Source organism: Zootoca vivipara, chromosome 5 (genome assembly GCF_965207765.1).
Source record: "Zootoca vivipara chromosome 5, rZooViv2.hap1.1, whole genome shotgun sequence".
Lineage (NCBI taxonomy): Eukaryota > Metazoa > Chordata > Lepidosauria > Squamata > Lacertidae > Zootoca > Zootoca vivipara.
In genome coordinates, this window is record NC_142588.1 from 17446493 (window position 1) to 17457769 (window position 11277).

The window sequence follows — 11277 nt, forward strand, 5'->3', positions numbered from 1 at the left end:
ACTGTCTGTTTGTGTAATGGATGGATTGGTTCCTGCTTTGCTTCATTCAGATGGAGGGCAAGTTCAGATGCCATATGCCTCAGAGAGAAAGCAAGGCAGAACCAGAGAGGACAGAGGAGGACTTTAGAGGACCTTTGGCTGCTCTTTTCAGTTTAATTGTTAGATCCATCCATGGGTGACAGGTGTATGTGGCGAGGGTGAATTTAAAAACAACACTACCACAATGGAGAATGAAAACATTAATGAAGTGCATGTGTGTTTTGCTACAACAGGCCAAGGCTACTGCTGTCACAAAATGTCACTATTCCATAAGCTTTAAATCCTACTGAGATAAATTCATACCTCGTACTTCACACAGGAATTGGGGATCATTTCCTGTTAATGTTGGCTGATCCAGTCCCTTTGGTTGGCCACGGTTGCAAGTTCCAAAAACTTCCACAGTCGCACTTGGTCATTTGATAATTGGTTTTTGAATAGCCCTTTAAATAAACATCAGAAACTCACTGGTAACTTAAGATCAGGCCTTCCCACATCCCACTGATTCCCTGGAACCAACTGACCAGTTTGGATCTCTTCTTTCAATAACAGTCTGTCGTTGCCCAGACAACGCTTGGGCCCAGAACTCTAGTTTGCCACTCCAGGTGAAGCTGCTGATGCAGTGAAACAGAGTGTATTAATATGCTCACAATGTCAGTCATTTCCCCAAATGACTGAACAATTTAGCCATTTTATTAAACCAGTGAGTGAAATAATGATTTTGTGAAGTGATTTAATTTCCGTCATTTCATCAAAAGTATTGGTTTCACAAGGTTACTTTCACGGGGAAGGGCAAAATCCATTCCTCGGTTGTGGGGATGGCTGCACATGGAGGGAACCTTCTCCACACCCACCATGCACAATGTCCCAAACACCGTTCAGCCTCAGCCTCTTTCCAAATGCAAGACGTTGATCCCTGCTTGGGGGGATGTGCGATGCCCTACTCTTCTCACCCAAACTTCATCTATTGAGAATACAGTCCGTTAATGATTATAATTCATGCCACTTACAAAATAAAACTTCATTATAAAATTGTAAGACACGCACTGCAACATTTTTACATGCAAATTTGATATATGTGAGAAGCCCTCCCCACCAGGGTTTGGGTTGCGGAGATGGCTAATATTTACATGTACCCTTGAACCTTACTAAACAATCTTGCAGCATTGTTAGTGCGGGCTGAGGATGCCTGTAACACTGGTTTTAGTCGTGCCAGGAAGCTTCCTTGACTTTTTAAGATAATGTCATGTTGACACACAGGATCAAATCCTTCCAAGGTGGTTTTATGTGATATGGTATGCTGACATTACCCATGCTCCCTTAACTGAGAGCAACTTGTGGGTGTGCAATAGGTTTCCGGCCACATAATCTTCTGAGCAAACATAATGCTCCTTCTGCAGGTTAATCTGGATATATATATATATATATATATATATATATATATATATATAGCACAAATGTCAGTGAATCTGAATAAATTACATGTCGAAGGAAAGAGCCAACACTTCTCAGTTTTTATTAATGTTCACTTAGCACAGAGGCATTGAACTTTAACAGATATACTGCAAAGCTCAAAGTCCCAACTGCAAACTTGTACAAAATGCAAAAAAAAAGACATTAAAATAATTCCTAATTAAGAAAATCAACCTGCCCAGTTCATGTGTTTTACAAAAGGAAAGAAGAAGAAGAAGAAGAAGAAGAAGAAGAAGAAGAAGAAGAAGAAGAAGAAGAAGAAGAAGAAGAAGAAGAAGAAGAAGAAGAAGAAAGAAATTTTAATCCCCTAATGATCTTTATGTGGGCCTGGGGCCCTTGATGCCAGCCAGATGTCAAGCGTGGCTATACATCTTCTGAGACAGTGTCGGTTGATGGTGGATTCTTTAACCTTCTGGTAATGATCAAGGGAAGGCTGGTGTAGCATAATGGCCAAGTTTGAACTGTGAGTCAGGCAGTCCTTGGGTAAAATCTCACCTGACATGTCCTGTAGCAGACTTTACCCTCCATTAAAGTGGTAGAATTTTATCACTATTGTGTGTGTGTGTGTGTGTGTGTGTGTGCGTGTGCGTGGAGAAATTGTCTACATCAGACCCTAAGGGGTCCTAGTGTTCCACCCCACGTTCATTCAGTGGTCCTGATTCTGTGCTTTTAAATTTAGCACATGGAGTTTGCCGCATTGCTTATATCTCCATGCCAAGGAAATAGCAAACCCACTTAGCCCTGTCTAACATCTGTTAGGTTTCTGTTAAAGGTGCAGGGCCAATAAAATGAGGGGGAAGTCAAAATGGGTTGCGCTGCAATCCTGTTGTGGTGTGTCCTCTGAATATAACATAACAACATAACAGAAACATAACATAACATAGCATAGCATAGCATAATATAACAACATAACAAAACACAACACAACATAATGTGTGTGTGTGTGTGTGTAGATACAGCAATGTATACTGATTTCTCAAGTCCTTATTTTGTGCAATGTTTTAATTGTCTGGGAAATTGTCTTGATTACATTACAGTTCAGATGCTGGGGAGAAATGATGAATTCACTCTCCCTATACATTCAGATCAACTTTGGAAGCTGTAGGGTTGCCAGACTCATTAGAGGACAGGACTTCTGTGCCTTTAATTGCCCTGTTCTCTTTTGAGTCTGGAAACCTTTAAGAGAAATCAGCAGACCCTTTGTTTAATTTCCAAGCAAAGGGTTTGCTGGTTTCTCTTTAAGGTTTCCAGACTCAAAAGAGAACAGGGCAATTAAAGGCACAGAAGTCCTGTCCTCTATTGAGTCTGGCAACCCTAGTTTTAGAACAAGAGGTTTTTTTGTCCGCTTGGGTATTTATGCCATCAACAACATTTTGTGCTGAGAACAGGAGGAAGTAGGAGTGTGTGGTTTGTTTTTCCACACACTACTAAGTTTGTACAATCACAAATGTGATTCCCCCATTCAAAGGTAATTTCTCTTCTCCTTGTAAAAGCTGAGTGAAGGAGGCAAATTAAGACCTGCAAGGCAAGCTACAGTGCACCTAATGTTTTATTATGACACAATTGTTTGTTTCTTTGCTGTTGAGTTGAAGATGTAGGGCATAGACTCTTTCCTGCCTCCAGCAGCTAGCTGAATCCATCAGTGGAGGTATTTTCCTATTCCTTCCAGCTGCCTGGCCTGCTCTATGCCTTTAACAGCTTTTTGATGGGAGGAAATCAGCAGGTGAAACTCTACAGCTTGGAAATAAACATTAACACCTCCTGATGCCTGCCAAAGAGACAGCTACAGTGCTTTGTAGAAAGTTGGCAGCTGTAGCTGCCACTGACTCTTCCCAAATCCAATCAGATGCCATTAGTGAGGGACAGGAGGAATAATAAAATTAAAGCAATGTGACCATTGCCTTTTACTTTAGTCAAACTCACAAGCTCAAGGTAAGGCTGACTGTTTTACATATATTCAGCATTATTGGGCAGTTGACTGAAGATTCTGCTCTGTATTGATTTGGAAAGATTTGACTGTACAGATTTGCATAGATTCTATTCTAAGGTGATAGAAGCAGTTGGTTTTTAAACAGACACTAGGTTGAGGGAGTTCACTGGTACTGGACAGCCTGGCTGTTATGTGCTGTGGGAGAAGTTTCTGGGAAGGAAAACAGCATTTTTCTTTTCTTTTGACAAAAAGAGGAGCTATTTCTTGTTTTTCTTTTTGGTATGTTTAGGTGGTGGATGGTGGAAGTACAGTCAGCAGGAAGCAGACTTCTAAAAATAATCTTGAAAAGTTGGTATAAGGGCTACCTGTTCTCCTGGGCAAACATGATGAATAATACAGTAGTTTCATATGAAAATTCCTCGTGATGGAGAATCGTTGGCAGGTAAATTGTTCAATTGAGTAGGCTTCCCAAAATAATTCCCACAATGCATTGGATCAATGCTGAGGATCATATGATGCTATTTTTAAAAATTGTATTTCATGAAATATAGCACAAAGAGTGGATATGGTTATATGTCCCATGTTTGCAAGGTCAAGGAAACCAATGGGCATCTTATGATAACTGTCAAAAACTGTAATTAAGCAGCAGGATAGATACATTGTTTTATACTTTATTTCTACCTTTTATCATGACCACAGAATTCAGATCCAGAGCCAGTAAAAGTGACTGAAGTTTAAGAAACATTTACATCAATCACTGGGATCCCATTGTCCAGGGTTTTAAAAAACCCTTTATTTTAAAATAAGCATTCATATGTTGACAAATTCGCTCAGGCACCAAAAAACTTGGAAACTGAAAGTTAGGTTTGCCTGCCTTAATTTTTCTGCCAAGTAAAGAGTAAGTACTTTGTATTGTGATGATGCAGTACAACTTAAGCTTCAGCCACACACTCTTGTCTTCTGTTTTTCAGTCTTCTCCTCTTGCAGGTTGTTAGGGACCAAGTGAGTCAGTCCAGGAACTGCTACTCAAATGAAGTAGTAGTCTCTCCCTCCATAGTAGTCTCTCCCTCCATATGCTCCCAGAAGCATACCACATACAAATATACACAGAAACATGCCATATGCCAGCACAGTGCCAGGATCTGCCAGATCCCAAAGCCTAAGGTGGATAGGATCTTCTCAGAAGTGGAAGCTGTCCCCAGTGCTTCCTCCCCCCAGTGCTTTCTAGCCCCCAGTCCCAGTGCTTGCCGGGATTATGATTTTGCAACTCTTAGCAGATATTTTGGAATAGCCATTGCAGAAGAACACACCACCCTTGGGCTCAGCTGGATCTGCTTTCTACAGCTGCATATGAAAGGTTGAAATAAAGCATAAACCCCGATATCTATAATCTCTTTCTCAACTTTCAGTGACTATTGGGTATTTCAATACTGGGGACCAAAAAGGCTCTGAGTCGACTACATTTCCATATGTGGAAAGTTATGTTTGGCTTTGAGGTTGGGAAAGAGGAGAACAGAAGGGACCTAAAACAGAGTGAAACATACAAATTAGAAATGTTATCTCGATGCTGTCCTCTGAGAACAAACTAAAACCTCTCTCTTGCATTGGTTTTAGTTACTATATCTGGAAATATGCCACTCCCTTTCATTATGTTAAAACAGGCCTGATATAACCTTTCTCTTCCCCTCCCCAGCCCCTCTTTATATATGCTCACACCCCACCCCCACCATCAGTTTTTGAGGAAGCCTTGCCTGAAAAGCTGACAACTCACAGAGAGACCTATTATAGCTTTAATTACTTGAAGTCAACGCACAGGAGAGGAAGATGTCGTCATTTTAAGACTTTGCATGTCTAAGTGCATTGCCAGGAAGAAGTAGAAGAAGTGGAACGAAAAAGCTGCAATGATGATTTATACGTCTTGGCTTAAACTCAGGTAAAAAGACACAACCCAAACTCCATTGATATCCAGCATCTGTTCACAGGAATTCTTTTGTTTCGCATCCAAGTCTGACTTGTATTATCATGCTGACTGGTACAGTGCTACAAAAACGCAGAAGGTAGATACTGTACAGTAGTGATGCTCACAGCACAGCCATTGTTTCCATGCTGCAAGGTTGTATTGCTGCAGTCTAGGGAAAGAAATAAGAGACAGCTACACCATAGATACGGTAATAGGTGCGGCTTGACTAAACAATTTGGATAATTACAGTACCAAAACATTAACCTTCCAGTTTTTTGTTTTTTTTGGCCTTATTCATTTCTACCTGGGTCTACTCTGATAGCCAAGTATCAATAGATGGAATGATATTAGGGCTTTCTCAATATTTTGCAATATTTATGCTTGCAAAATAAAACCTTTTTTTGGAACAGGGAGGGACCTACACATTTTATGAAACCAATAAATACAGTTAATAGATCCACTTATTTATTCCTGTGTATACTTTGCAATTTATTATCACCATGGGGGGAGGTGCTTTAAAAAAAATGATGTAGGCATGAGTTTCAGGTATTCAGTTTTTAGCCTCTTCCCCTGATCTAGCCAAGGATGGGGAACTCCCAGCTACCATCAGCCTTAGCTAGCATAGTCCGAGGTGATGGAAGTTCTAGTGTAACAGTATCTGAAGGGCCAGAGGATCCCCAATCTTGGTATAAGCTCAGAGCTCATATGCTGTAGCTCTTGAGGTTTTTTCTTAACTGTTGATGCCCTGTTGTAGGACTGTTATGTTTTGCTGGTTTGTCTTTGACTGAAATGCACGCTCTTTGCTTATAAAGTAAGCCACAATGGGCTATGGCAGAGCAAAACCCAGAGCAGCTTTGAGCAAAATACAGGGGTGGTGGTGGTTGACATTAAGGCAGTGGAATTGGGGAAATTTCCTTATTTTTGTCTGCGATATACATTGCAGTAGTGTGTTAGCTTGGTGTATATTGCACCAAAGCATTTTATACAATGTTTTATCCAAAATAGTATGGGACAAGAAGCTACAGTTAGAACTGGATATGGAACAACTGATTGGTTCAAAATTGGGAAAGGAGTACGACAAGGTTGTATATTGTCTCCCTGCTTATTTAACTTATATGCAGATTTCATCATGCGAAAGCCTGGACTAGATGAATCCCAAGCCGGAATTAAGATTGCCGGAAGAAATATCAACAACCTCAGATATGCAGATGACACAACCTTGATGGCAGAAAGTGAGGAGGAATTAAAGAACCTTTTAATGAGGGTGAAAAAGGAGAGCACAAAATATGGTCTGAAGCTCAACATCAAAAAAACCAAGATCATGGCCACTGGTCCCATCACCTCCTGGCAAATAGAAGGGGAAGAAATGGAGGCAGTGAGAGATTTTACTTTCTTGGGCTCCTTGATCACTGCAGATGGTGAAAGCAGTCACGAAATTAAAAGACGCCTGGTTTTCCCAGTATGGAAGTGAGAGCTGGACCATAAAGAAGGCTGATCGCCGAAGAATTGACGCTTTTGAATTATGGTGCTGGAGGAGACTCTTGAGAGTCCCATGGACTGCAAGAAGATCAAACCTATCCATTCTGAAGGAAATCAGCCCCGAGCGCTCACTGGAAGGACAGATCCTGAAGCTGAGGCTCCAATACTTTGGCTACCTCATGAGAAGAGAAGACTCCCTGGAAAAGACCCTGATGTTGGGAAAGATTGAGGGCACTAGGAGAAGGGGACGACAGAGGACGAGATGGTTGGACAGTGTTCTCGAAGCTACGAACATGAGTTTGACCAAAGTGCGGGAGGCAGTGCAAGACAGGAGTGCCTGGTGTGCTATGGTCCATGGGGTCACGAAGAGTCGGACACGACTAAACGACTAAACAACAAGTATGTACAATTCTCCAGTTTCAAATGATTTGATGGCAGTTCCACAGTAGTGGTACATTTATTTACAGGTGTCTGCTCGGTCCCAGTTCCTGCCCACCTAGCAGTTCGAAAGCACATCAAAGTGCAAGTAGATAAATAGGGACCGCTCCGACGGGAAGGTAAACAGTGTTTCCGTGTGCTGCTCTGGTTCACCAGAAGCAGCTTTGTCATGCTGGCCACATGACCCGGAAGCTGTCTGCGGACAAACGCTGGCTCCCTCAGCCTATAGAGCGAGATGAGCGCCGCAACCCCAGAGTCGGACACGACTGGACCTGATGGTCAGGGGCCCCTTTATCTTTACCTATATCCCTAATAAGATGGCTTCTTGAGTTATTGGGTCCCATGTTTTTGCTGAGAGTTGCAGATGTGTACAGTATAAGTTAGGGAAATATTATCAGTGGGCCCGTGTGCTGTTTCGCAGATGAGAATAGGGGATGCAAACCATTCTGCTGGGGCATGAGTGAGAGAGCTTCAGCTGTGTTGCCATACCATCAATCAATGGTTTTAATTACTTACATGATTGAATAATAAAAATCCTCACTGCTGAATTGATTTCTTGGTCTGGCTAATGCCTGCTTTATGCTGAGGCAATTTTTTTACTCAAGCCAAATACTGTGTTATCAAACTGCAGGGATTGTTTTCATATAAAGACTCAAAAAGGGAGGGGAAATGGGCAATGAGAACTCTGCATTAAACTGATGTGGCAATGCACTGAGGGGTAAGCCCAATACAGACACTCTGACCAAATACAGAGTTTTAACAGCACAGAAGCATAAAAACTGGAAGATTTTCCACATGCCTGGCAGATAGCAAGTGAGTCTGAAAACATCCAGAACTTGCTGAGATGCCTCACAAAGCATGAATAGTGGTGTCATCACAATGAGAATGTAACAATGTTGGCAGGTTTGGAGGAAGTCCATTTGTGCAGGGCGCAGCTTTTATGTCTAGAGGGACATGGCTAATATATCTTCATGTACAGAGGTCAGCTTATCATCTGCTATTGGCCAATTGACCCAGATGAGAGCCTGTCTTATTTTTAATACAGTATATTATTGTGTGCCATACTCTCCAACATTCCTCAGATGAAAATAGGAACATTCTATTCTGCATCAGTGTCCCCTGCCCTGCACCCCATATACAGTGGAACCTCGGGTTACGTACTGTCCTCCTTACGATTGCTTCGGGTAACGAGCTCCGCTAACCCGGAAGTAGCTGCTCCTGGTTTTGAATTTTGCCCCGGGATGTGTGCATAAGTTGCGTACTGGTGGCGTGGCAGCAGCAGGAGGTGCCATTAGCGAAAGCCGAGTGGTTTCGGGTTAAGAACAGACCTCTGGAACGAATTAAGTTTATAACCAAAGAGGTACCACTGCATATGCACACTGCTGATGGAAAATATGGGGAAAGGGTTGGCTGAGCTGCCCAACGACTGTTACCAAGAGGAGTATGTAACAATGCCATACAGGCAATTGTCTTGGTTATATGCTGGAGCCTTGGATGATATATGTTAAACTGTGAGGCTTGCTTCAGCCTGTTGGAATGTGAATAGATGCTAGGAGAGGATATATTTATTAGACACTGTCATTCCTCCCTCCTGTTTGTGAGTTCAGCAGAGGACCATCCCTTTGCAACTTAAAAGGTAAGCTTAGATAGGCTAGTCTCAGCCTTTTAGTTTAAGTAATCCAAAAAGTTTTAAGGCAGGCTGAATTATCTTGGTATTTTCCCCTTTTCCTTCCCCTTAAAACAATAATCACACAGTCTTGTAAAAGGTAAAAATAACATTTATTCACTCAGAATGCTTGTTGAAGAGTAACAGACACAGCAGCTTTGTTCAGGCAGGCTTAAAATGGTACAGTTGAGAACTTAATTCGTTCCGGAGGTCCGTTCTTAACCTGAAACTGTTCTTAACCTGAAGCACCACTTTAGCTAATGGGGCCTCCTACTGCCGCCGTGCTGCCAGAGCTCAATTTCTGTTCTCATCCTGAAGCAAAGTTCTTAACCCGAGGTACTATTTCTGGGTTAGTGGAGTCTGTAACCTGAAGTGTTTGTAAACTGAAGCGTTTGTAACCCAAGGTACCACTGTAATTCGGTTACAAATACATACTTAAAGGTAAAGTATTTTAAGTCTAGCTTAAAATGCAATCTGAGCATTTAGCTCAGACTCAGCAGATATTCTCACATTTCTGGCTTGGTGGAAAGTGACGAAAAAGAGACAGAGGTTGAGCCCAGGCAGGTAGGAGAATATATAGATAATCATGTAATTATCTAGCAAAACATGAATTGTTGGTTTGACTAAATATCCCACACTGCCTGCCTTGGGCTTCAGAAGAGGCACCTGTGCCAGATGTTTTCAAGGCAGCACTTCTGCACAAGCATAATAGTTTCTATGGTCTGCAGCTATGATTGGCGGAGGGCATCTGTGTGCCTGCACAAACCACGCCCCCTTAGGCTCCTCCTGCTGCCGCAATCACTGTAGTTGGATGTGTTGAGCAGTACTGGCTGGCGGAGTGCAGGAGTACAGCGGCAGCAGCTGGTGCCCCTCCCCTCCCTTCAGATCCTCCTGCACACCCTGCCCTTCCCCACACCCTTTCACCACTTGCGGAATTCTGGACTGTGTATAACAAGGGTCAGCAAACTTTTTCAGCAGGGGGCCAGTCCACTGTCCCTCAGACCTTGTGGGGGGCCGGAGTATATTTTGAAATAAAATATGAATGAATTCCTATGCCCCACAAATAACCCAGAGATGCATTTTAAATAAAAGGACACATTCTACTCATGTAAAAACATGCTGATTCCCGGACCATCCGCGGGCCGGATTGAGAAGGCGATTGGGCCACATCCGGCCCCTGGGCCTTAGTTTGGGGACGTCTGGTGTATAACGTAGTGAGAAGCCGTGATGCCTTAAGGGTTTTAGTGATGGTCCTGGCATGTTGGGGGCAGTTTGAGATTATGGTGTGTGCGTGTGTGTGTGTACACACACATATGGGAATGTTATTGTCTAAGCACAACACAAAGTTATGCTTACCTAAACCCATTTGTTTCAATGGGCTTTAATGAAGTGTAGGTCTGTGTTGGATTTGGGTCTGTTATCTTAAACAAAAATTTGTGGCCTAAACTCAGCTGACTTAGTCTGGATCCAACCCTTCAGTGTGTGAACTACTGTAACTGAAAAGGACCAGATCTAAACTGCCATCAGGGGATATGAGAGCCAGTGTGGTGTAACAGTTAGAGTACTGGACTAGGACCTGGGAGACAAGGGTTTGAATCCCCACTTAGACATGAAGCTCACTGGGTGACCTTGGGCCAGTCACCATCTCTTAGCCTAACCTACCTCACAGAATTGTTTTACATTATGTAACATCAATTTCATTTCTATAGATTATTGAATAGATATGTCATATTATTATCCATAGTTGCTAATAACCTTCTATATTCTGTATAAACTTGTTTCAGATATCAATATATTTGTCCAAACAGAGTCTACTTCTACAGTGGTACCTTGGTTGTTGAACGGCTTGGCTTCCAAATGCCGCAAACCCAGAGGTGTTTGTGAATGTTTTTGGGAAGCTGAATGTCCGATGTGGCTTCCACGGCTTCCGACCACACAAATAAGGCCTTGCTAGTCTTCTTCTTTTCCTCTTAAGAGTAAGATATGACCTGGTTGCAGACAAGTATTCTCTCTTTATTTTTAATTATCAGAGCACCATATATTTTAACAGATGCCTTTTAGCATGGCTGTGGATTTTTTTAAAGGCAGTCTAATCTTTTATTGATTAGGTTTTTGAAACTTATGGTGAAGAATGTAAATCAGCTTCAAGAAATAATAGAACCCACTGCGTGTTAACTTACAGGTTAGTCCCCTGTAAGTCCTCAGTCTGATATTTTTATACTAATTCCTATAGTATCAAAATTAAATTTTATTCCAGAAGATGTTATCTTTCCTTTATGAACTTTATGTTCGTGG

General features: G+C 42.1%; 1 long non-coding RNA gene across 1 annotated transcript; it reads left to right on the plus strand.

Annotated features, from left to right (window-relative positions):
* Positions 1-2792: 2792 nt before the first annotated feature.
* On the plus strand, positions 2793-7795 carry LOC118096364 (uncharacterized). The gene is made up of 3 exons (XR_015950149.1): positions 2793-3881; positions 5133-5372; positions 6521-7795. It is a non-coding gene; the product is annotated as an uncharacterized LOC118096364 (long non-coding RNA).
* The last annotated feature ends 3482 nt before the right edge of the window (positions 7796-11277 follow it).